This window comes from Moschus berezovskii, chromosome 27, assembly GCF_049115385.1.
Source record: "Moschus berezovskii isolate FMDL1 chromosome 27, NW_MosBer_1.0, whole genome shotgun sequence".
NCBI lineage: Eukaryota > Metazoa > Chordata > Mammalia > Artiodactyla > Moschidae > Moschus > Moschus berezovskii.
This window is the reverse complement of record NC_142486.1, coordinates 34,828,531-34,854,052: the sequence shown is the minus strand read 5'-3', so window position 1 is coordinate 34,854,052 and position 25,522 is coordinate 34,828,531. Positions and strand designations below refer to the sequence as shown.

Below are 25,522 nucleotides of genomic sequence, written 5' to 3'. Positions count from 1 at the left end.
GCTCAACTGAGACCTAGTGCAACCTAATAAATAAATATTTCCAAAAAGAAAGTAAGCAGAGGACTTCCCTGGTGGTAACTCATCTGGTAAAGAATCCACCTATTCAATAAAGACAATGATCCACACACACAAAAAAAAATCTTAAAAAAAATAAAGTGAGCACATTCAGGGACTTCCCTGGTGGTCCATCAGCTAAGGGTTACATACAGGGTTACATCCCTGTTCAGGTGACTAGACCTTACATGCTGCGACGAAGACCAAAGATCCCATGTGACTCAACTAAGACCAGTGCAACCTAATAAATAAATATGTCAAAAAAAAAAAAAAAAAGCAAGCAGGAGACTTCCCTGGTGGTAGTTCAGCTGGTAAAGAATCCACTTGCAATGCAGGAGACCCCAGTTTGATTCCTGGGCCAGGAAGATCCGCTGAAGAAAGGATAGGCTACCCACTCTAGTATTCTTGGGCTTTCCTTGTGGCTCAGCTGGTAAAGAATCCACCTGCAATGCAGGAGATCTGGGTTCAATCCCTGGGTTGGGAAGATCCCCTGGAGAAGGGAAAGGCTACCCACTCCAGTGTTCTAGCCTGGAGAATTCCATGGACTGTATACTGAGCAACTTTCACTTTCCCGGGTGGTAGAGTGGATAAGAATCCGCCTTGCAATGCTGTGGACACGGGTCCGAGCCCTCGTTCGGGAAGATCTCACATGCCACCGAGCAACAAAGTCCATGGGCCACAACTACTGAGCCTGCGCTGTAGCCAGCCCACCAGCCACAACTACAGGGAACACGTGCTGCCAACTGCTGAAGCCCACGGGCCGAGAGACTGTGGCCTGCAACAGGCAGAGCTGCTGCAATGAGAAGCCCGTGCACAAGGAAGAGTGGCCCCCTTGCTCACCGCAGCTGAAGCGAGTCCACGCACAGGAACGCAGACCTGGCGCAAACAAAATTAATTAATTGGTTTTTTTAGGTAAGCACAATTCTCTTTTCTCCCTCCCTCCTTCCATTCTTCACCCTGGCCCGGGGGTTTTGTTCAGAAACACCTTTCCAATGTTCAGAAATCTCTCTTTTCTACAACAACCAGGGGAAATGAGGTGTCTAGACAGACCAGACAAGCCTGGCCTTACCCAAGCTCGGCCACGACTTAAAGTCTGAATAGAATCCCCCAGAGAATGTGTAGACAGGGACTCCTGGGATGGGCTGGACCAAGAAGGTGTGGAAATGTTCAATATAAAAACTGTGTGTAAATTTTTTTTCTTCTTGGGGAAAAGGGGGAAAATTAAAGTTTTATAGTTGGACTGTGAAGAAAGCTGATCACCGAAAAACTGATGCTTTTGAACTGTGGTGTTGGAAAAGACTCTTGAGAGTCCCTTGGACTGCAAGGAGATCCAACCAGTCCATTCTAAGGGAGATCAGTCCTGGGTGTTCATTGGAAGGACTGATGCTGAAACTCCAATACTTTGTCCACCTCATGCGAAGAGTTGTCTCACTGGAAAAGATTCTGATGCTGGGAGTGATTGGGGGCGGGAGGAGAAGGGGACGACCGAGAATGAGATGGCTGGATGGCATCACCGACTCGATGGACATGAGTTTGAGTCAACTCTGGGAGTTGGTGACGGACAGGGAGGCCTGGCGTGCTGTGATTCATGGGGTTGCAAAGAGTCGGACACGACTGAGTGACTGAACTGAACTGAACTGAACTGATATTATCCAAGAGCTGGAGAAACCTCTATGAACCTGCCATGTGCGTTTCTAATTTTTTTTCTATGAATAAAATCATGATAATAGCATTGATTAAGCTTTCTCCGGGGGCAGGGCCCTGCTAGAAGAGTTCTACACACTTTGCCCCAGTTGTCACGGCAGTTCTATGAGGTAGGTGCTGTACCATCCACAGTTAACAGGCAGGAGAATCCAGACAAAGAGAGGTGAAGCAATAAAATGATAAACAGAGCCAGGAGGGTGGACACAAAGCATGAGCTTTGAGGGCAGACCACCAGGAGTTCTTTTCTTTTTTCCTAACTTTTTGTATTCTTTGTGCAGGTAATATTGACACAAGTTGTGAAATACACAGGTTTTTAAAATGCAAAAGGTATAGGGACTTCCCTGGCAATCCAGTGGCTAAGACTCCACACTCACAATGCCGGGGGCTTGGGTTCGATCCCTGGTCAGAGAACTAGATCCCACATGCATGCATGGTCAGTCCCTAAATTGTGTCAGACTGTTTGCAACCCTATCGACTGTAGCCTGCGAGGCTCCCCTGTCCGTGGGATTTTCCAGGCAAGGACACTGAAGTGGGTTGCCATTTCCTTCACCAGAGGATCTTCCCCACCCAGGGATCAAACCCTGTGCTGGCAGGCAGATTCTTTACCACCGAGCCACCTGGGCTTCCCCTAGCGCCCATAAGCCTCACCTGAGAGTTTGCATGCTGCAACTAAAGATCCCACATGCTGCAACGAAGATCAACGATTCGAGGGCCACAGTAAGACCTGGGGCAGCTTTTAATTCAAATGTTATAGAATGCCATATCCGAAAAATCTCCTTCCCTCTCCTCATTCCAATCACCAGGTTCCCTTCCCCGGAGGGAACCACACTTAGCAATTTCTTTGTATGTTCCCAGAGATGTACTGTGCAAGCAAATATGGTTTTGGACACATGTTTACATGTGTGTGTCTCTGCACGCCATTTCATTTTGCACAAACTGGCAGTCATTTAACCAGTTATCTCACAAGTCATACGTCAGTTGAGGGTGGGTTCTGACTTATCACATGCATAGCTCTGAGAAGATATTTAACTAGTTCTTCCTGAAATAACACAGGTAAAAACATTTAGCTGGAGCCTTACCCATAGTAAGCACTCATGATATGTAAGACCTAATTATTAGAATTTTAATCATGCTACATGCAGAGTTTTCTCTTCAACTGTCATTACATCATTCAGTTGGACATCATTTGCAAAAATATAAACCTCAATCTGCACCTTGCACTAGATAGAAAAATTAATTCCAAAGGGCTCATAGGCCTAAGTGCAAAAACCAAAGCTATAAAACTACATAGGGACTTCCCTGGTGGTCCAATGGTTGAGAATCCACATTCCAATGCGGGGGATGTGGATTTGACCCCTGGTTGGGGAACTAAGATCTCACAGGCCACAGGGCAACTACTAAACCCTGCAACGAGGGTCTTGAGTACTGCAACTGAGCCCCAACACAGCCAAAAATAAATAAATATTAAAAAAAAAACCTAGAGGAGGACATAGGAGGAAATCCTTGTGGCCTTGAGGTCAGCAAGATTTCCTAGGCAAACACAAAGAACACAATTCACAAAAGAAAGAAGTGGTGGTCCCCAGTGAGCCCACCTTCATGTAATCCCCCTCTTTGTGACTGTGGGTGAGACGTGGGACTCGTGTCTAACCAGCAGAATGCAGCAAAGGTGGCAGGATGTCACTTCTGTGGTTATCTTTATAAGATTGGGATGATCTTGCTGGCATTCTTTCTCCGTTTGCCTTCTCAGCCTGCACCCTTCATGTTGCAAAGGCCCGCATGGCCAGCAGCTATCCATGGCCCTCAAGCTGACACTAGTGAGGAAATGAGACCCTTAGCAAACACCTCTGGAGGAATTTAGTCCTGCCAACAACCCGAGTGAGCTTGGAATCAGACCCTATCTCAGTCGAGCTTTCAAATGAGACCCCAGCCCCAGCCAACAGCTTGATTGTAGGCTTACGAAAGACTGAAGCAGGACGTCCCTGGTGGCCCAGTGGTTGAGAATCTGCCTGTCAATGCAGGGGACATGGGTTTGACCCCTGGCCTGGGAAGATGCCACATGCCGCAGGGCAACTAAATCCATGCGTGACATTTACTGAGCCCGAGCTCTAGAGCCCATGTGCCCTAGAGCCCGTGCCCTGAAACAAGAGGAGCCATTGCAATAAGAAGCCTACGCCCTGTAACTAGAGAGTAGCCCTCACTCACTGCAACTAGAGAAAGCCCAACTACAGCAACAAAGACCTAGAACAACTGAAATAAATAAAAAGATATTTAAAAAAAAAAAAAAAAAGACTAAAGCAGAGGCCCTAACCTAACTCTGCCTGGGCTCCTGATCCACAGAAATGGTGAGATAATAGAGGTGTGCTCTTTTAAGCCACTAAATTGGTGGTGATTTGTTACATGGCAACAGATAACTAATACAACTGGCAGGTTTCTGAAGCGCAGTCAGGGGCTGCATGTTGAGGACCTTAACAAGGGCATACTCTTGATCCTGAAATTCCACTTTGAGAAATAGAGGAGCAATTGCTCCAAAAGGTACATTCAAAGATGCTCATCACAGAGTTCCCCAGTCTGAGAAAAGTATCTGATGTTTCATGAGGACCTGCTGTTACAGAGTCCAGGCTCACTCTGCTTGCCACATGACAGCCCAATTAACCAGGAGAGGAGGCAAGGAAAATGACTTTATTCAGAAAGCCTGCTCACCGAGAAGATGGAAGACTAATATCTCAAAATAACCATCTTAGGGGGTCTGGATGCCATTAATCTTGCAAATGTCTCCTAGGATGGCCAGTCTCAGGGAGGGAATGTGTTGATTTCTTCCTTCCTATAGCCATCCACAGGTAGACAGGGTCCCAGACAAAGGCATTTTGATTTAACCTTCAGGCAGAGGGGCAGGCTTCCCTGAGCCAGGCTGTTATGTATGGACAGTATACTTTTAGTGGACAGAAGCAAAGGTTAAAGTAAAAGAGACAGATCCAACATGGATCTGTGTTCTCTGTAACACTACTACAATATGCCAGGTGATCTGCATGCTTTACTTACTTAAGTCTCCCAACAATCTTATTCTTACAACATGACACCTACTTTGAAAGTGAAAGTGTTAGTCACTCAGTTGTGTCCGACTCTTTGTGACCCATGGACTGTAGCTCGCCAGGCTCCTCTATCCACGGAATTCTCCAGGCAAGAATACTGGAGTGGGTAGCCATTCCCTTCTCCAGGGGACCATCCTAACCCAAAGATCAAACCTGGGTCGCCTGCATTGCAGGTAGATTCTTTACTATCTGAGCTGTCAAGTCAGAACACATCTACTTTACATACTAGCAAATGAGGTCTCCAAGAGACGAAGTGACTCACCAGAAATGAATCAGATAATATTCATCAAATTCTTAGCACTGTGTCTGGCCAAAGGGTAAGCGCTCAATAAATCTCATGCTGTTTATCCTTATTCAGCTTCAAGTTTCAAAAACCTAACTCAAAGGAGTCTAATCTCGGACTTTCCTGGTGGTCCAGTGGCTAAGACTCCAAGCTCCCAACGCAGGGGACCTGGGTTTAACCCCTGGTTGGGGAACAAGATCCCATTTGCCACAAATAAGACCTGGCCGAGCCAAATTAATTAATTAAAATAAATATTTAAAAATATTTTTAAAAATAAGCTCAAAAGAGCTCATAGAATTGGGGAGGTCCAGGTGGTTGGCTCCAGGCATGGCTGTATCCAGGAGCTGGAAGGATCTCTATCAGCAGGACTCTGTCTTTACCAACCTATGAGCGCTGCTTGCTTCTGCTTTTCAGGCTCTATTCACCTGCCTCCTCCAGGCCTAACAACCCTAGGAGAACAAAAGCATCCATCTCCCCAAATCCACAGGCTAATCTGAAAGGAGAATCTGATTGGCCTGATGCCCCTTGCTAGAATTACATCACCAGGAGGTTGGCGCTCTCTGACTGGCCACCCGGGGTCACATGACCATCTTCCAGGGACAGGAGTGTCATGATGAACAGTTCCCACCCAGAACCCAGGTCCACAGGGTGATTAAGGAAGGAGTGTTGGGGACGGAGTGAGCACAGCTACCTCCATTTAACAGTTATGACTCCAGCATGGATACTGAGGGAAGACGGGCCAGAACACCACCACCCTGCTTTGGACCTCCCGTCCTTTCCATCATGTACGCCTCATCTCCCACCTCCCCACGTTAACCTTTTCACACTTCACACTGTCAGCTGGCCTGAAAAACACCTCCTCTGCCTGACAGTGTGTAGCGAAGAAGCAGCTCGTAAAAGAGCCTTGGTGAAGGGAAGCTGACTGGACGCAAAGGTCAGAGCAGGTGGGGTGGACTTGCCTGCTGGTCCTTGCACATCGGGGCTCCAGGGCTACCAGCATTGTCAGCGAGCTCGGGAGAGGGTCTCTAGAAGGCTGAGGGTCTTCTCCGTGTCCCTGCTGTTGTTGTTTAGTCACTCAGTCCTGTCCGACTCTTTGCGACCCCAGGGACTGCAGCGCCACAGGCTCCTCTGTCCCTGGGATTCTCCAGGGAAGAATACTGGAGTGGGTCGCCATTTCCTTCTCCAGGGGAATCTTCCAGACCCAGGGATCGAACTCGAGTCTTTTGGGTCTCCTGCATTGGCAGATAGATTCTTGACTGCTGAGCCACCAGAGAAGCCCTTTCCATGTCCTTACCCAGATGATTAATGAAACTATCACAAATCGGCAAACATTTACTGAGTGCTTGCTGTGTCCCAGGTCCTGTTAGAAATACTGTACCCACATTGACTCCATCCTTGCAAAAACTCTATGAGGAACATGCTAGCATTATTCCCACTTTACAGATACAGAAACTGAGGCACACAGAGGAAGCGATGTAATTTGCCCAGAATCAACACTCTTAACCCTGCAATCCTGCTGCAAAGAGAAGTGAGGTGTTCAGAGCCCACTAGAAAGACCGCCATGTCCCCCAGAAAGCTCTACTTTAAGTCAGGAATATTTTCATAGCCATTACCAATTATGCTCCTTTCTGACTCATGACAGGGGACCGGGGGGGAGGGTGTTCCCTGTCTGACCCTGGACATTATGTCCTAACACATGATTGTAGGTAAGGAAGATGTTGAATGGGATGCTTGCTCCTTGAAGGAAAAGCTATGACAAACCAAGACAGTGGATTAAAAAGCAGAAACATCACTTTGCCGACAAAAGCCTGCATAGTCAAAGCTATGGTTTTTCTAGTAGTATGGATGTGAGAGTTGGACCATAAAGAAGGCTGAGCACCAAAGAACTGATGCTTTCGAACTGTGGTGTTGGAGAAGACTCTTGAGAGTCCCTTGGACTGCAAGGAGATCCAACCAGTCAATCCTGAAGGAAATCAACTCTGAATATTCACCAGAAGGACTGATGCTGATGCTGAAGCTCCAATACTTTGGCCACCTGATCTGGAGAGATGATTCAATGAAAAATATCCTGACAGTGGAAAAGATTGAGGGCAGGAGGAGAAGGGGGTAACAGAGAATGGGATGATTGGATGGCATCACCGAATCAATGGACATGAGTTTGAGCAAACTCTGGGAGACAGTAAAGGACAGGGAAGCCTTGCATGCTGTCATCCATGGGGTCGCTAAGAGTCGGACATGACTGAACAACTGAACAACAACAAAATCTGCACTAAGCTCAAAGGCACCCTACTCTCTACTCGCTAAGACGCTTCAAGAGGCAGAAGGGCTTCTGGGGCCGTGATGAGAGTTCCTTGGTGGAGATCTGGGTGAGAATGTTGCAGACAAAAAACAGAAATCAGTGAACAGCCTTTGGCATATACCAGCCAAACAGGCCTGCAGGAGTTAAACACTGTTGGCTAGTCTTTAGCTATCACTACTAACAAACGCTTGCAGCTAGACTTGTCCTTCACAAAGCTAAACAAAGCTAAGTACTCTCAGACAGCATGTGAACTATACTCTGCACCTGGCATTGTTCCCCTCCTACACTCTCTGGAAGCATTCTGCATTTCAAAAAGGAGGTCAAGGGCCGATAACTCCAGGGACACTAGACCCAGCTGCTCAGCCACCTGATGCCAGCTTTGGCAGTAAATTTGCAGAAGACCAGAAATGCAAGACCTTCATTCCCAGAAGCCCTGGATATAGAACCTCTCCCTCCTTCCCGCCGAGAGGGGCAGAGTTCTTGAGGCACTAGCCTGCTCTAGTCCCTCTTTGCCTGGCAAAGAATAAAGCTACTCTTCGCTCGTTCCCCTGAACCTCTGCCTCCCTTTTGCTTTCGGGCATGAGTGCACAGCGAGCCAAGATTCTGGCAGCAAACCCTGCTGTATCATGTATCATGTGAGAAGCCGCAAAGGTAAAGGAGTGGGCCTGGCTGTTTGCCAATAAAACATTATTCACAGAAGCCAGGCTGGATTTGGCCTGAGACCAGAGTTCTACATGAACTGTTCAGGGACTGAAGAGAAACGAGTCTATTTATTGAGCAAATGCTATAAACCATGGACCAAACTGGGCTGTTCCCTTTAATCCCTGGAACCACTCTGTCATGTAGGGGCGCTACTTATCCCCATTTTACAGATGGAAGAAACTGAGGCTCTGAGACATAACTTGCCCACATTCACATACTTGTTAGCAAAAGAGGACTTGAATCCAAGACTTCAAATCCTGGGCCTTGGGGCCCGCGTGGCACTGCCTCCCCTGGGGTTGGCTGTTGATTCTGAAATCATGTACAAGCTCTTGTGTCCTTGTCTTTTGAAGTAAAATGCTGACTTGAGAGTTAATGACTGGGAAACATGAAGAGGTAAGAAATAAAGACTAGCTGTTGGGGCTGGGGAACTGGTAACAATTTAGACTATATTTCTGCCCCTTAGCCTAATCACAGAACTCCCAGTTCCCTGAAAGCTACAGATAAAGGCCTGACACACATTCCTGAGTTGCTTTTGCAGGAAGCTGACCCCGTCCAGATGGAAACTGCTGACCACAAGAACACAGACCCTAGACTGGTTGCAACCAGAAGGCTGATGATGCTTGAAGCTTCACCTTGATGCCAACCAATCTGAGAAATGTCCACAAACTGATCATGCCCTGCTCCTTGAATGCTACAAAACTCCTCTCTCCCCACTCCAGGGTAGGTCACACGGTCTTCAGGGCATTTGCCAGCCAAAGCAATGAAAGCTACTCTTTCTACTATACCCAAAATTCTAGTCTCCATGTTTATTTTTTTTAACTATTATTTATTTTTGGCTGTGCTGGGTCTTCACTGCTATGTATGGGCTTTCTCTAGTTTCAGTGAGTGAGGGCTACTTTTCGTTGCAGCACACAGGCTTCTCACTGCGGTGACTTCCCTTGTGGAGCACAGGCTCTGGGTCATGCGGACTTCAGTAGCTGAGGCTCTTAGGATTTATATCAAGGGCTCTCCAGTTGTGGCTTAGGCGCTCAGCTGCCCCAAAGTATGTGGAATCTTCCCGGACCAGGGATCGAACCCACGTCTCCTGCACTGGCAGGTGAATTCTTTACCACTGAGCCACCAGGAAAGTCCCTGTCTCTGAGTTTCTATTTGGCACTGGGAACAGAGGCCAAGTTTGGGTAACAGTTCCCATACCCAGTTCCAGGTCCTTTGTGGGTGCCCCCCTCCCCACAGTGTCCCAGCCTCTGGATCCAACTTAATCCCAGACGTGAAGCACCTCCTGCTTGCCTTCCTGCCAGCCCACCTTCCTGGAACCGCCCCCGCCTCCCCAACTCTCTTGTTCTTTCCTTCTCCGCTGAGCTCAGTGCTGCCCTGAACTGCAACACATTTTCCCAACTGGGAATGAAGAAATCGAAATTTTTGTTTTTGCACAGAAGCTGCCCTTTTCAACCATGGCTAAAATTCCCCCACAGAACAGTAAGAATAGCCACGGTCACACCAAACGTCAATACTTATTGAGCTGGCACCACGGCCAGAAGCTGGCTGGAGAGAGGAGGGGCAGACCACAGCGCAGCCACCTCTAGGAGCTGACAGAGGAAGCCCAGGGCCCCCTGTGGGAGCACAGAGTCCCCTTAACTCAGCCCAGTGAGGGGATGGGGAGGGATGGGGAGCTCCAAGGATGAGGAGGTACCCATTAACGGCCAAGGTGCAAGGGAGGGCGTTCTGGGTACCCAGAGTGAGAGCATGGTCTTTGCAAAACCACCAATACCCTGATACGCCTGACACACCGGAGTGGGAAGGGCCTTTCGGTGGGCATCTGGGGTTTGAGGCTGCCCAGCACCCTTCTCCTTCAGGCAATGGTACCCTCGTTTTTCTTAGGGGAACTAACTGCTCCATTATGCAGTCTTAGGGGACTGTCAATCAAGGTGCCCTGTTCACTCAAGGTAGACCAATTAGATGCTCCTCTTTCCAAAATCTGCACTGTGAATAGAGAACTCAATGGAGGAAAGTGCTTGAGGCTACAATTACTCCATTTCTAAGGTACCGCCTTGAGCCAGGACCCTTTGCTTCAGTTCTAAATTTCCCGAGCTCTCTGAATCCTGTCCCTCTGAAGGGCTGGCTTTCCCAGCTTTTCCATTTGTTTGATGCTAGAATCCCCAAACACAAGGTCACACTTTTTAGTGTATTTTTGCCATTGCTGGTTTCCAGGGCTTCCAATCAAGCCATTAAAAGAGGTATAGAGCTGGGACTTCCCTGGCAGTCCAGAGGTTAAGACTCCATGCTTATAATGCACGGGGGTTGGGGCGGGGTATGGGTGTGATCCTTGGTCAGGGAATTGGGGTTTCCCATTCTGCGTGGCGCAGCCCAAAATTTTAAAAATAAAAAAGAAGAGGTACAAGAATATGGGCTTCCCAAGTGGCTCAGTGGTAAACAATCCACCTGCCAAGGCAGGAGATGCGGGTTTGATGCCTGGGTTGGGAAGATCCCTTGGGGAAGGAAACGGCAACCCACTCCAGTATTCTTGCCTGAGAAATCCCATGGACAAAAGAGCCTGGTGGGCTAGAGTCCACGGGGCTGCAAAGAGTCGGACATGACCAAGCAGGTGCACACACACGCCAGGCTATGCAAGGTCAGATGCTCCAGGAAAGCAGCAGAGTGGATTAGACACTGGAGGAGCAAGTCTGTCATCAGAAGATCATCTTGGATTATCTCTTAGGGCCCTAGATCCAAAGGTTCTTGTAAGAAGAAGCGAGTATATAGACACAGCAGAGAAGACCACACAGAGATGGGAGGCAGGGACTGGAGTCTACAAGGCAAGGAACGCCCAGGGCTGTCGGCTGGAAGACAAGCATGGGGTAGACCTTTCCCAGGAGCCTTCAGCAGGAACCTGGCCCTGCCCACACCTTGCTTCTGGACTTCTAGCCTCTGGAACTGAGAGAGAGAGAGAGAGCGTGAGTATGTGTGTGAGTGTGTGTGTGTGTGTGTGTGTGTGTGTGTGTGTGCGTGTTTACTCAGTAAGTCATGTACGACTCTTGCAACCCTATGGACTGTAGCCCACCAGGCTCCTCTGTCCGTGGGATTTCCCAGGCAAGAATACTGGAGTGGGTTGACATTTCCTCCTCCAGGGAATCTTCCTGACCCAGGGATCGAACCCAGGTCTCCTTCATTGACAGGCGAGTTCTTTACTGCTGACCCACTGGGGAAGCCCAATCATGAGAGAAACTCCTTCTGTTGTTCTAAGCCACCTAGTTTGTGGTCCTTTCTTACAACGACCCTAGGAAACTCCTGCACTTGCCTCAAGGTGAGAGAGACTGTGATATGACTTCTGCTCCAGGGTTCCCTGTGGGATCGGGCCGAGGCTGACATTCCGCCTGACCTCTCCCTCCCGCTGGTACTCCCGCCTTCCCTGTCCTATCTCCCTCACTCCCTTTCCAGTTTCTCCCGGCAACACTTTCTTGATAAATCACTTGCCCGTGAATTCTCATCTCTGGGGCTGCTTCTAGGAGAAACTGATCTCAGAGGGGGAGGAGGGGCAAGGACAAGACTGGCGCTGAGGTTGCCTGACTCCAGAAAGTTGGAAGCACATCCTAGAAGAGTCCCTTGACTTTTCCAAACCATGTTTCAGGGTCGGACTGAAACGGAACAGGACCCTATGGTCCTTGCCCCACTACCCCCCCATACCACGTCCTCTGCCTGCCTTCTGTCTGTGGAAAAACTTTAATCAAAGAATAAGTTTAATCAGAGAAGCGAGAAATGCAGGAAAAAGGAAGACAATCAAAATAAAGAAGGAAGCTAAATAATAATGATGTAGTCATTAAACATAGTCAAGGACCTTTAGTTCTTTCTCAAGGGTTACTGATAATATTCTGAGCCACATCCTGCGAGTTGTCTTATAGATACTGAAACACCAGGTGGAGAAGTTACCTACATGGTGACCAGGCTGTACCCAGGACATGAGCTGCCACAATTCTGAGAATTAACCGCAAAGAAATGGGAACAAATGGACTCTGGAACTGAAGATTAACTGTACCTAAAACAACCAAGAGGATGCCGGTCAGATCACCGATGACCAATCTGAAGCTGACTGTCAGATTCTGCATGTAATCCCCCAGCCCTGACTTCTGTCTAGAAAAGCTCATGCCCCACTGGTTGCCAGGGGAGGGAAAGTCAGCCTTTGGACAGATGTCCACCACCCTCTGCGCCCCCAACCAGTGGCCAACATCTCAAATAAAGCCTTTCCACAAACCTGGCCTGTTCATTGGCTTTTGAACGGTAAGTAGCCAGACTCCACACACTTTTCGACAATAAGACCCATCTCGGCCAGCCCCCCAGGAACTGAGTGACTGTGCATCTCTGAGCCTCAGTTTGCTGGTCTGCAAAATGGGGCCAGTCTGGGTGTCTCCCTCTTAAGGCAGCTTGGAGAAGAGGCAATGACACATGTAAGCAAGCAGCAAGCCTCCGAACCAGGGTGCTGTGTTCTACACCACTTCGTGGGTCCAGCGTGGGTGCATCCGGCTGAGTGCGAGTTCCCAGGCAAGGGCACCCTCATCCAAGACAGGGCTCTTAAAGGAGGCCCTGGAAGACATGGACCTTCCATGAACCCTTTGCCACTCTGTATTGATTAGATTTGGTTCGCCAAATGTTCCCAAGATAAAAGGATCTGATGATGGTGAGCCATATGATCAAAGCGGCTCTGTGAGATCTAAAGGCTCACAGAGTGTCATCAGCTAAAAAAGAGAAATTTCAAGTTGGAAAAAGAGGGGAAGAAACGATGACAAAGGCTGGGAACAGAATCAAAGGGGTCCATCTGCAACCTGACTCTCCAACAATTCTCCACTCCTGTTCTGGGGGCAGGGGTGCCTACTTGAGGGTGGCAGGGGGGAGCACTGCAAGGGAGAAGGCATTAAATCAGCCTGTTCTGGTCCACCCAGAAGGAAGCCAATCCTCAGCATGGTCACCCAAAGTCTCAAAGGTGGGGGCCGAAGTCAACTGGAGTCCAGAGCCTAGAATCTCAACGCCTGCCTCTCTTAAGCTGCCTGAGACCCCTGCTGACCCCAATTCCATGTTTTTCCTCCTCCCCCAGCCTATTCCCTATCCGCCAAGTCCCGCATTTCAAACCACAACACGTTCTAGGAAGTCCTTACTCAATACAGCCACAACCCCCAGAGGACTCTCGGACAAGAGAGATTTCCCTGGTGGTCCAGTGAGTAAGACTTCGGCTTCCAATGCAGGAGGGGTTTGTTCAATACCAGGTTAGGAATCTAAGAACTCACATGCCTCGGGGCCAAAAAACCAAAACGAAACACAGAAGTAATATTGCTACAGATTCAATAGAGACTTTAAAATGGTCCACATTTAAAAAAAAAAATCTTAAAAATAACAAAGAAGAGAGCCTCTCTATGAGAGGAGTCAAGGGCATCCATCAAAGTCACCTGAATGTCGAGACCGTGACTGCCCACCTGTGCGTCAGATTTCAAGGCACTGGGAGAAGAAGGAACTGCAGCCCAGATGGAGCTGCGGGCTATAGACTGGGGGTAGGGGGAGCAGTTTGCAGGGGACGTATTGAATCTAAATCCCTGTAACTTTCCATTCAATTTCTCTGTGAACTGCTCCAAAAAAAAAAAAAATAACATTTATTAATATTCCTCATGTTTTAAGAAAAGAAGGATGGAAAGGAAAGGAAAGGAATGGATGCTAGGCCCATGACTTAACCCCTCTGACCGCTTTGTAAAATGGGAACAATACTTCTCTCATAGAGCTGTTGTGAGAATTAAAAGAGATTAAAAAAAAAAAAAGTGAGATACCTGGCACAGCCTCCGTTGGTTCAGGAATTACTAACCAGGACATGGCTTCGAGTTCCAGATTTGCTGCCCCTGACACAGCTCGCAAAGATCAATTCCTGCCCAAACTTGAAGGAAACAGATATATGTTAAATAAGATGAAATAGGAACCGGAGAAGAGACCCACCAAAAGAGGCTGTTGGGGCAGAGACAGTTGAAAAGCAGCTCTAGGGTTTCCCTGGTGGTCCAGTGGTTAAGAATCCACCTCCCAATGCAGGGGACACAGGTTTGATCCCTAGCCCGGGAAGATCCTACAAGCCGCGCAGCAACTAAGCCTGTGCGCCATAACTACTGAGCCTGAACTCCAAGAGCCTGTGCTCTAAAACAAGAGAAGCTACTGCAATGAAAAGCCCGTTTACCAGAACAAGAGAGTAGCCCCCATGCGCTGCAACTTGAGAAAGCCCACGTGCAGCAATGACGACCCAGTGCAGACGAAAAAAAGGAAATAAAATGTTAAAATTATAAGAAAAAGAAAAATAGCTACAAGATATTTTTTAAAGGGAGGAAGGAAGAAAGGAAAGAAAGAAGCTAATCCTTCCCTGGGTAGGGGGGATGGTACATTAGTTTCCCCCCCATCCCCCAATATTACCCCCGCTATTCAGAGGATGTACCCCACTAACTAGACCCCACTGATTCCACTGCTTTGCTACCTACAATAAGGGCCAAGACACAGAGATCAGATACCTCGTGAGAAGACGGCCATAATCAGAAGAGGGAGGGAGCCTAGCAGGGAAGAGAAGATGTCATTCAGGGTCTTCCCCCAGCATCCTGGGTCCTGGGGTAATCTGGGGAAAAAAGGAAATAGAGCAGGCGAGTGACACTTGGAAATATTCATTACACTCCCAAAGCCAGACACAGGAAGAGAACAGGGTGACTGCTTAAGTTGGTCTCAAAAAGAGAACATTTTGATCCACTCAGACCGGGATTTTCTTTTCCCTGCCACACACAGGGAGTCGGTGCGGTGTCAGAGGGCAGCTTATCTGAAGCTACATCCTCCCCATGACACGCGGGGGCAACAGAGCCTCCAGAGGTGCTCCGAAGGTCTCCAGCCTCTCGTTCATCCTGCATAGAGCCCCTTATCGCACCCCAGCTGCCCAGGACAACAATGAGACAGGCAGGCCAGGCCCTGCTGTCTCGCATCTTACACTCTAGTGCAAGAGACAGATGATAAACAAGGAGAAATTAAATACCGGGTCATTCTAAGTGCCTCAGGCTTAGGAAGAAAACAAAACAGGTGTGCAACAGAGATACTCGAGTGGATGGTTGGTGTTGTTTAGCGGCTTAGTTGAGTCCAACTCTTTGCGACCCCATGGACTGTAGCCCGCCAGGGCTGTCAGAGGACCCCATGGCTGGTCTCTGTCCATGGGATTTCCCAGGCAAAAATACTGGAGTGGTTGCCATTTCCTCCTCCAGAGGATCTTCCCGACCCAGCGATTGAACCCACATCTCCTGAGTCTCCTGCATCGGCAGGTGGCTTCTTTACTACTGAGCCACCTGGGAATACGGAACTGAAGGTTAATTGTACTTAAAATGATCAAGATGATGCTGGTCAGGCCATCACAGAACCAATTTCAAGATGACTGTCAGAGCTCACTGTGCTGTTTCTACAAGTACCCCCTCCGTCTATAAAATCTCTTTCCCACTGGTTTTAGGGGTGTTGTGGGGTCGGGGGGCGGTAGTCAGCCTTTGGACAGATGTCTGCCCTCCTCCCAAATATCCTAAATACAGTATCCAAAATAAAGCAAACTTTCCTTTCCACCAACCTGGCCTCTTTATTAGCTGTTGAGTGGCGAGCAGCCAGACCCCCACTTCTGGTTACAGGAGGGCGCTGATGGGCACAGGGTTTGTTGGAGGGTGATGATCCCATTCTGGAATTAGACAGTGGTGCTGGCTGTGCAATGTTGCGAATACACAAAATCCACCCATTTTTACACTTTAAAATAGTGACTTTGATGGTATGTAAGTTATATCTTGGGCTTCCCAGGTGGCTCAGTGGTAAAGAATCCGCCTGCCAACCAAGCAGGAGACACGGGTTCAATCCCCAGATGGGGAAGATTCCCTGGAGGAGGAGATGGCAACCCACTCCAATATTCTTGCCTGGAGAATCGATGGACAGAGGAGCCTGGTGGGCTATGGTCCACGGGGTCGCAGAGTAGGACACGACTGAGCAACTAAACAGCAGAAGCAGCAGCCTGTTATATCCTGGTTCATGCTAGCTGCTATCACAGCACACCTCAACCTGGGCAGCTTATAAATAACAGGAATTTCCTCCTCACTGCTCTGGAAGCTGGAAGTCTGAGATCAACCTGCCAGTCTGGTCAGGTCAGTGTGGACTGTGTCTCTCTTATCTCTCAACTGTGTTTTCCCCAAGGGTTTTAACATCCATTGATCATTCGCATCTGGATCGGTCATTATTAAGGTGACTTTTTAAGAGTGATTTAATATTACTATTCATCCTTCCATCCACAGTTTCTCACTGAAGCTTTCCATCCATCCTTCCATTTTAAAAAGTCTTTGAGGACTTCCCTGGTGGCTCAGAGGGTAAAGCATCTGCCTTCAATGTGGGAGACCTGGGTTCAATCCCTGGGTGAGGAATATCCCCTAGAGAAGGAAATGGCAACCCACCAGTATTCTTGCCTGGAAAACCCCATGGATGGAGAAGCCTGGTGGGCTACAGTCCACGGACTCAGAAAGAGTCAGACATGACTGAGCGACTTCACTTTAGCTATTCGTTGTATAGTATCCAGTTTTTAAAAATAATAAAAAATTTTTTAAAAATAAAGTCTTCTAGTTTCATTATGAATTCATGGGTTTTAAAAATATTTATGTTGGCTGTGCTGGGTCCTAATTGTGGTATGCAGGATCTTTAGTTGCAGCACAGGGGATCTTTTTTCTTTTTTTTTCAGTTTCAGCATACAAACTCTTAGTTGCGATGTGGAAACTAGTTCCCTGACCAGGGATCAAACCTGAGCCCCCTGCACTGGGATCAAGGAGCCTTAGCCACTGGACCACTAGGGAAGTTCATTCATGGATTTTTTTTTTTTTTTTACTAAAGTAAAACTCATATAAAATACATCATTCTAAAGTGTACAGTTTAGGGACTTAGCTGAACCCTGGCCCAGTGATTTAAGAATCCACTTTGCAATGCAGGGGACGAAAGTTCGATCCCTGGTCCAGGAACTAACATCTCATGGGCCTTGGAGCAACTACGCCGGAGAGCCACAACTCCTGAGACCGCACGCTACAACTACAGAGTCTGTGGCCACAACAAAAGACCCCACGTGCCACAACCAAGACCTGATGCAGCCAAATAAATTTTTTAAAAATAAAGTGTACAGTTCAGTGGCATTCAGTACACCTACAATGCTGTACAGTCACTGACTCCATCTGGTTTCAAGCCATTTTCATCACTCCCAAAGGAGTGACCCACCAAGCAGTCTCTCTCCACTTTTTCCCTCTCCCCTGTCCCTGGTGGCCATTAGTCTGTCTATTGTCTCTGTGGATTTGCCTTTTCTGGATGTTTCACTACACGTGGAATCATACAGTGTGTGTGCGGTCTTTTGTGTCTGCCACAGTTCACTGAGGGTCACCGTCCATCCACATCGTTAACACGCATCAACACTTCCATTTTAGGGCTGGATAATTTCCCACTATATGGAGAGATCACATTTTGTTTTTCCATTCTTCAGTCGATGGACGTGTAGGTTGTTTCTTTTTGCTACTATGAATAGCGACTTACCAACACTCGTGTACAAGCATTGGCCAGGATGTTTGTGTCACGCCAGGAGGGCCTTCACCACAATAATGCTGGCACCCTGATCTCAGACTGCCAGCCTCCAGAACGGCCAGTGTTTACAAACCACCCAGTGTATGGTACGCTGTTACACAGTTTCAACAGACTGGGACACATTCGCTTGAGTTTACATGGACTGCTTTTATTCAGTGTGTCATGTTTTGTTCTTGCCAACATATATTCGCAGAGGCTCCTGCGCCGTCGCTCAGTCGTGTCTGTTTCCACGTTCTATTTCACTCCTTCTCACAGCAGTGCTTCAAGGTAGGTGGTGTGATCATCAGTATTTGAGAACTTAGAAACTCAAGTTTCAAAGAAGTAACCTGCCCGAGTGCCTAGCATGTGAAAAGCTCTGCACCATCAGGCATCAAGTGAGTGTCTATGATTACTCAGTGGCCCGGCTGGGATTTGAACCCAGCTCATTGCACACCAAGGTCAGTTAGGTGCCTCTCTACACAGAGCCAGGAACCAGAGAGGCGTTCACTGTGCCTGTGGAGCAGCTGCTGCCAGAAGCTGGTGAGAGGTGGGCTGGGGGCTGGGGACAGAATTACAATCACCTGCTCTCAGCAGATCCAGGGGAAGAGCTGTCTCTCCAGGAGGACAAAATCTAGGGCCGATGGGGAAAATGCATCAAGCGTTTGGCAAACGCACGACCTTTGGAAACGTGGCGACTCTGAATACCCAGGCTAATAGTGATCACCTAATAGCAATTTCCTGCAAGCTGGTTTCTTCCGCACATCTGGCAGTCCGTCTGCCTTCCTCCATTGCATACATGATCTGTCATTAGCCCAGGCGGCGCAGGCTATGTGCACTCCAGGATATGGGAGTTAGCACAATAACCCTTGCATCACCAAGCCTAGGGGAGCCTCTCAAAGGAAAAGACGTGCCTGGGATGCCAGAAAGGGCTTTTCACTCTAAGGCTCCATCCAACAGACTCACAGGGATGTTTCGGAGACCTGAGTCTGCACCCCAGCTCTGCCACTCGGTGACTGGAACTTTGAGCAAGGCACCTCACGTGTCCAAGCTTCAAGAGTGGTTGTGTGTGTGAGACTCGGGTGCCTGGGGGGCCACTGCTCCCTAACCTGCAAAGCTCTGCAAAGAAGGGCAGCATTTCCTTCCCCACTATTCTGAGCATCTGCAGCTGTGTTACAAGTGAAAGTAAAAGTGTGAGTCGCTCAGTGATGTCTGAGTCTTTACGATCCTATGGACTGTAGCCTGCCAGGCTCCTCTGTCCATGGGATTCTCCAGGCAAGAATACTGGAATGGGTTGCCATTCCCTTCCCCAGGGGATCTTCCCAACCCAGGGATTGAACCCCAGTCTCCTGCATTACTGGCAGATTCTTTACTGTCTGAGCCACCAGGGAAGCGCTGTGTTGCAAACTACCCCCAGATATAGTGGCATGATGCCACGAGGGGTCCCCAACCTCTGGGATCTAATCCCTGACACTCTGAGATGGAGTTGATGTAAAAATAATAGACATAAGTGCATAATAAATATAATGTGCTTGAATCATCCCAAAACCATCCTCCTAGTCTGTGGAAAAATTGTCTTCCATGAAACCAGTCCCTGGTGCCAAAAAGGTTGAGGACCACACAAACCATGAGAACATTTCTGTTATGTTTATGGATTCTGTGAGTCAGGATTCGGACAGAGCAACACGGGGTTGGCTTTTCTCTGCCCCACAATGTCTAGCAAGAGGATCCCGATAGCTGAGGTGACTCACAGCTGGGAGCTGAAAAACAAGGTCTTCAAGCATCCTTTCCAAGACATTTCCCACTGGGAGTCAAATTATGTCCCCAAAGATATGTTCAAGTCCTAACCCCAAACCTGTGAATGTGACCTTATTTGTTAATAGGGTCTTTGAAGGGTGAGCAAGTAATTATGAGGTCATACTTAATTTTGTCGTTGTTTAGTTGCTCAGTCCTGTCTGACTCTTTGTGACTCTATGGATGGTAGCCCGTCAGGCTCCTCTATCCATGGGATTCTCCAGGCAAGAATACTGGAGTGGGTTGCCATTTCCTTCTCCAGGGGATCATTCCAACCCAGAGACTGAACCCATGCCTCCTGCATTGACAGGCAGGTTCTTTGCCACTGAGCCACCAGGGAAGCCTCGTAATGAATGAGGAGGCCCTGATCCAACAACTGGTGTCCTCAGAGAAGAGATGTGGAATAGACAGATGGGGAATACGGCCATGTGAAGAAAGAAGAAACTGTGTCATTGCCATCTACAAGTCAGGGGTCACCAGGAGTCACCAGAAGCTGGGAGAGAGGCAAGAAAGGCATTATGGACTGAATGTGCCCCCCCAAATTCATATGTGGAAGCCCTAACCCCCAATGTGGCTGTATTTGGAGATGGGGCCTCTCAGGAGGTAATTAAGGTTAAATGAGGTCATAAGGATGGGCCCTCATTTCATAGGATTAGTGTCCTTATAAGAAGGGACAGCAGGACTTCCCCGGTGGTCCAGTGGTGAAGATGTCACCTTCCAATACAGGGGGTTGTGGGTTCGATCCTCGGTTGGGTAGCTAAGATGACACGTGCCCTGCAGCCCAAAACCCCAAACATAACACAGATAAAAATGGTCCACATCAAAAAAAAAAAAAAAAAACAGAAGAAGAGAGACACCAGAGAGCATTCTCCCTTTCTCTCTCCTCACACACTCAAGAGAAGTCACATGAGGACACAGTAAACAGGTGGCTGTCTGCAACCCAAGGGGAGATTCCTCACCAGAACCCAGCCATGCTGGCACCTTCATCTTGGACTTCTGGCCTCCAGAGCTGTTAGAAAACAGATTTCTGTTGTTTAAGCCACTCAGTCTATGCTATTTTGTTATGGCAGTTCAAGCTAATACAGGAGGACTCTTCCCAAAAGCCTTCAGGGAGAACTCAGCCCTACTGACACCTTGATTTTGCACTTCTGGCCCCCAGGACTGTGAGAAAATAAATGCATTTTGTTTTAAGCCATGAAATTTGTGAAAATTTGTTACAGCTGCCATAAATATTAATACATTTCCATCTTCAGGGCCTGGCCGGATGGTGAACAATCAATCAAGCTGAACCTATTCACCAAAGGGTCTCACCCGCCCCACTAACGTGTCTGGTGTTAGGCAGAATGAACTACATATAATATAAGAAATAATATAGTAGATCTTCGAACAATGCAGGGGTTGGGGGTCACCGATCCTCTGCACAATCAAAAATTCAAATATAACTTTACAGTCTGCAGATTCAAACAACCATGGATTGTGTCATACCACAGTACTTATTTAGTGAAAAAAAAATGCTTCTATAAGTTGACATATGATGCACACTTCAAACCCATGTTGTTCAAGGATCAACTGTAACAGTCTAAAAGTACTGTGGCTATATCTTGAGTGCTCACAGCATGCCAAAAAGAAAAAAGAAAGTGAAAGCTCAGCTGTGTCCGACTCTTTGCAACCCCATGGACTGTAACCTACCAGGCTCCTCCATCCATGGGATTTTCCAGGCAAGAATACTGGAGTGGGTTGCCATTTCCTTCTCCAGGAGATATTCCCCACCCAGGGATCAACCTCGGTCTCCTGCATTGTAGACAGACGCTTTACCGTCTGAGCCACCAGGGAAGTCCACAGTGTGCCAAGGACGATGCTAACTGCTTTACAAGCATCATCCAATTTTTCCCTTGCAGACATGGACAAATTTGTTATGAGTTGCTGATGAAAACTAGCAGCTGCTCCCGCCTCCAAGGCACTCACAACCTGGTGGGGGAGTCACAAGTGCTCTGATGGGGAGAGCGGAGAGGACTGGGCAGGCCCACAGACTCATCAACATGAACTGGCAGAGGAAGAATCAGGGAAGGCTGCCAGAAAGAGGTGACCCGCAAGCAGGGTTGCCACTCTGCCATAACTTAGTGCAGGGAGGACCCTCAGGGCAGATCTGTTTGGGGCTTCATGAATGAGGAAGGGACAAAGTATCAGGGACCAAGGACTCCCCAGCTTCCTGCTTAAGAAAGGGTCTCAGAAACTGCTCTAAAGCACTTCCCCTTACATTCCACTGCCTTAATCCCATTGGTTTAACCCCATGATTTCACTCTACTGCAAGGGAGGCTGGGAAATAGTTTTTAATTTAGAGGACTTTCCTAGTGGTGCTAGTGGTTAAGACTCCATGCTTCCACTGCAGGGGGCACAGGTTCAATCCCTGGTTGAGGGACTAAGGTCCCACATACGGCCTGGAGTGGCAAAAAAAAATTGGATGAGAAGAAAAAAATAACAAAAAAAAAAAAAACTGAGGGAGAGGCATGTGCCCAGCAAAATATTATACAACTATGGGAAAAGATGAGAATGGATACTGTCCATGCCTCGGGGCACAAAGGTTAACAGGGTACAGATAGAAGAGTTTGAACTTGACCCTGAGGATCGTTAGGAATCCTGCAATGACGGGAATTCCTTCAACATCACAGTGAGGGACCCAGACCCCCAGCGGCTCTCCAGCTCCCTAACACTTCCCATCCCTTTTTCTTTCCCTCTTTCATTCAACAAATTGAACTTTCTGAGCAGTTGCAATGTGTCAGGAGTGCCTGGGTGGGGAGAGATGGTTATTTTAAATAGGACGGTCAGGGAAGATCTCGCTGAAAAGAGGATGCCTGATCACAAGCCCAAAGGAGGTGAGGGAATGGGGCAGGGTAGATGGGTGTCCTGGGGAGATATACCCTCAGAGAGCAGAACAGTCAGTGCAAAGGGGAAGGGGAACACAACTGATCAGGGTGGCTGGAAGGGAGCAGAGTTGGGTGTGAGATGGGAAATGGATGACTTCGAGAATCCTGGCCTCCCTTTCTGCCCAAGGTAGGGGCCTCCAGGGGTTTAAACAGAGGACAGATGTGACCTGACTTTTGTTTTTAGAAGTTGACGCTGCCTGCTTTGGGGGCTTCCCGGTGACTCAGGCAGTAAAGAATCCACCTATAATGAGGGAGACCCGGGTTTGATCCCTCGGTCGGGAAGATCCCCTGAAGAAGAGAATAGCAACCCACTCCAGGTTTCTTGCCTGGAGAATCCCCATGGACAGAGGAGTCGGGTGGGCTACACATTCTATGGGTCACACAGAGTGGAACACGACTGAGTGGCTAACACATCCACTTTCTGCATGCTCTATTCTCCCAAGTTTTTAAACAAAACAACAACTCCAGAGGTGTCTATGCCATCTTCCTCAGTGACCTTCCCTCTTTAATTCAGCAAATTGAATTTTTTGAGCAGCTCCAATGTGCCAGGACAGAGAAGGCAACGGCAAGCCACTCCAGTACTCTTGCCTAGAAAATCCCATGGACGGAGGAGCCTGGTAGGCTACAGTCCATGGGGTCGTGAAGAGTCAGACATGACTGAGCAACTTCACTTTCACTTTCACACATTGGAGAAGGAAATGGCAACCCACTCCAGTGTCCTTGCCTGGAGAATCCCAGGGATGGGGGAGCCTGGTGGGCTGCCGTCTGTGGGGTCACACAGAGTCAGACACGACTGAAGTGACTTAGCAGCAGCAGCAGCAGCAGCAATGTGTCAGGAGCGCCTGAGTGCCTTCCACCCAGACGTTCCCTGAGAACAACCCAATCAAGACTAGAACGGGGTCTCAAGATGCACAGACAACTGTCCGTGTACTGTCCCAGGGAGTTCAGGAAACAATCTGCTTCCTTTGAGAATATTTATGTTGCTTGGTCACCCTATTACTGCCGTGCCAGTTTTATCCATAAAACTTATGTTAATGCTCCATAAGTGAAGTAAAAGTGAGTCACTCAGTCGTGTCCGACTCTTTGCAACCCCATGGACTGTAGCCCACCAGACTCCTCTCTTCATGGGATTTCCCAAGCAAGAATACTGGGGTGGGTTGCCATGCCCTTTTTCAGGAGATCTTCCCCACTCAGGGATGGAACCCGGGTCTCCTGCATTGCAGGCAGATTCTTTACCATCTGAGACACAGGGGAAGCCCAAGAATTACACACGCGTGCACTCTTTACATCTGTGGTCCTATGTGCTTGGAAATTTACTCAATGTGCAACAGCTGTATCAGATTTCATTTCCTGCTGCTGCTAAGTCACTTCAGTCGTGTCCGACTCTGTGTGACCCCATAGACGGCAGCCCACCAGGCTCCCCCGTCCCTGGGATTCTCCAGGCAAGATCACTGGAGTGGGTTGCCATTTCCTTCTCCAATGTGTGAAAGTGAAAAGTGAAAGTGAAGTCGCTCAGTCATGTCTGACTCATAGCGACCCCATGGACTGCAGCCTACCAGGCTCCTCCGTCCATGGGATTTTCTAGGCAAGAGTACTGGTGTGGTTTGCCATTGCCTTCTCCGTTTCACTTCCTACTAGATGCCAATTAACACAGAGGTTCTTCATTCACCTGATGTTGGAGACTTGATGAGTGGATGAATGAATGAAACGAGTACCAGCTATTTTATTAATGAGTACTAAGAGCAAGATGACACCACACTTACAGCAGAAAGTGAAGAAGAACTAAAGAGCCTCTTGATGAAAGTGAAAGAGGAGAGTGAAAAAGTTGGCTTAAAACTCAACATTCAGAAAACTAAGATCATGGCATCCGGTTCCATCACTTCATGGAAAATAGATAGGGAAACAGTGACAAGCAATTTTGGGGGGCTCCAAAATCACTGCAGATGATGACTGCAGCCATGAAACTAAAAGACGCTTGCTCCTTGGAAGAAAAGTTATGACCAAAGCATATTAAAAAGTAGAGACATTACTTTGCCAACAAAGGCCTGTCTAGTCAAGGCTATGGTTTTTCCAGTGGTCATGTATGGATGTGAGAGTTGGACTATAAAGAAAGCTGAGCGCTGAAGAATTGATGTTTTTGAACTGCAGTGCTGGAGAAAACTCTTGAGAGTCCCTTGGACTGCAAGGATATCTAACCAGTCCATCCTAAAGGAGATCAGTCCTGGGTGTTCATTGGAAGGACTGATGCTGAAGCTGAAGCTCCAGTACTTTGGCCACCTGATGTAAAGAACTGACTCATTGGAAAAGACCCTGATGCTGGCAAAGATCGAAGGCGGGAGGAGAAGGGGGGATGACAGAGGATGAGATGGTTGGATGGCATCACCGACTCAACAGACATGAGTTTGAGTAAACTCCGGGAGTTGGTGATAGATAGGGAGACCTGGCGTGCTGCAGTCCATGGGGTCGCAAAGAGTCGGACACGACTGTGCGACTGAACTGAACTGAACTGCAAGGATAACAATAATTAACAAATACCTAGCACAGCGCAGGCTCTAGAGCCGTATTCAGTTCAGTTCAGTTCAGTCGCTCAGTCGTGTCCGACTCTTTGTGACCCCATGAATCACAGCACGCCAGGCCTCCCTGTCCATCACCAACTCCCGGAGTTCACTCAAACTCATGTCCATCGAGTCGGTGATGCCATCCAGCCATCTCATTCTCTGTCGTCCCCTTCTCCTCCCGCCCACAATCCCTCCCAGCATCAGAGCCTTTGACTGTATGGATCACAATAAACTGTGGAAAATTCTGAAAGAGATGGGAATACCAGACCACCTGATCTGCCTCTTGAGATCCGTATTAGCCAGTTCGAATCCAAGCCTCTCCACTTAGCTGGGAGACCTTGAGCGAGTTATGTAACGGCTCCCGCACTCGCAGGTCCATCCCACCCAGGCCAGCCACCGTCCCGCCAAACCCGGGCAGGTGAGAGCAAACCTGCGCAGGTGAGAAACGACCTTCTTCCGGACTGCTCCTGACGGCAACGCTGGCGCGCACGCGCGATTCGGCAGGTGGGCGT

The 25,522-nt window shown here is 48.3% G+C and overlaps 1 long non-coding RNA gene across 1 annotated transcript in view; it reads right to left on the bottom strand.

The window, feature by feature from the left end:
• Nucleotides 1-25,519, bottom strand: part of LOC129545357 (uncharacterized) — a 33,895-nt gene extending 8,376 nt beyond the window's left edge. Inside the window, exons 1-3 of the long non-coding RNA XR_008683693.2 lie at nt 25,441-25,519; nt 14,656-14,756; nt 13,936-14,039 (exon numbers count right to left, since the gene is read on the bottom strand). This is a non-coding gene — a long non-coding RNA (uncharacterized LOC129545357). The remainder of the gene's footprint in view (nt 1-13,935; nt 14,040-14,655; nt 14,757-25,440) is intronic.
• Nucleotides 25,520-25,522: the final 3 nt, after the last annotated feature.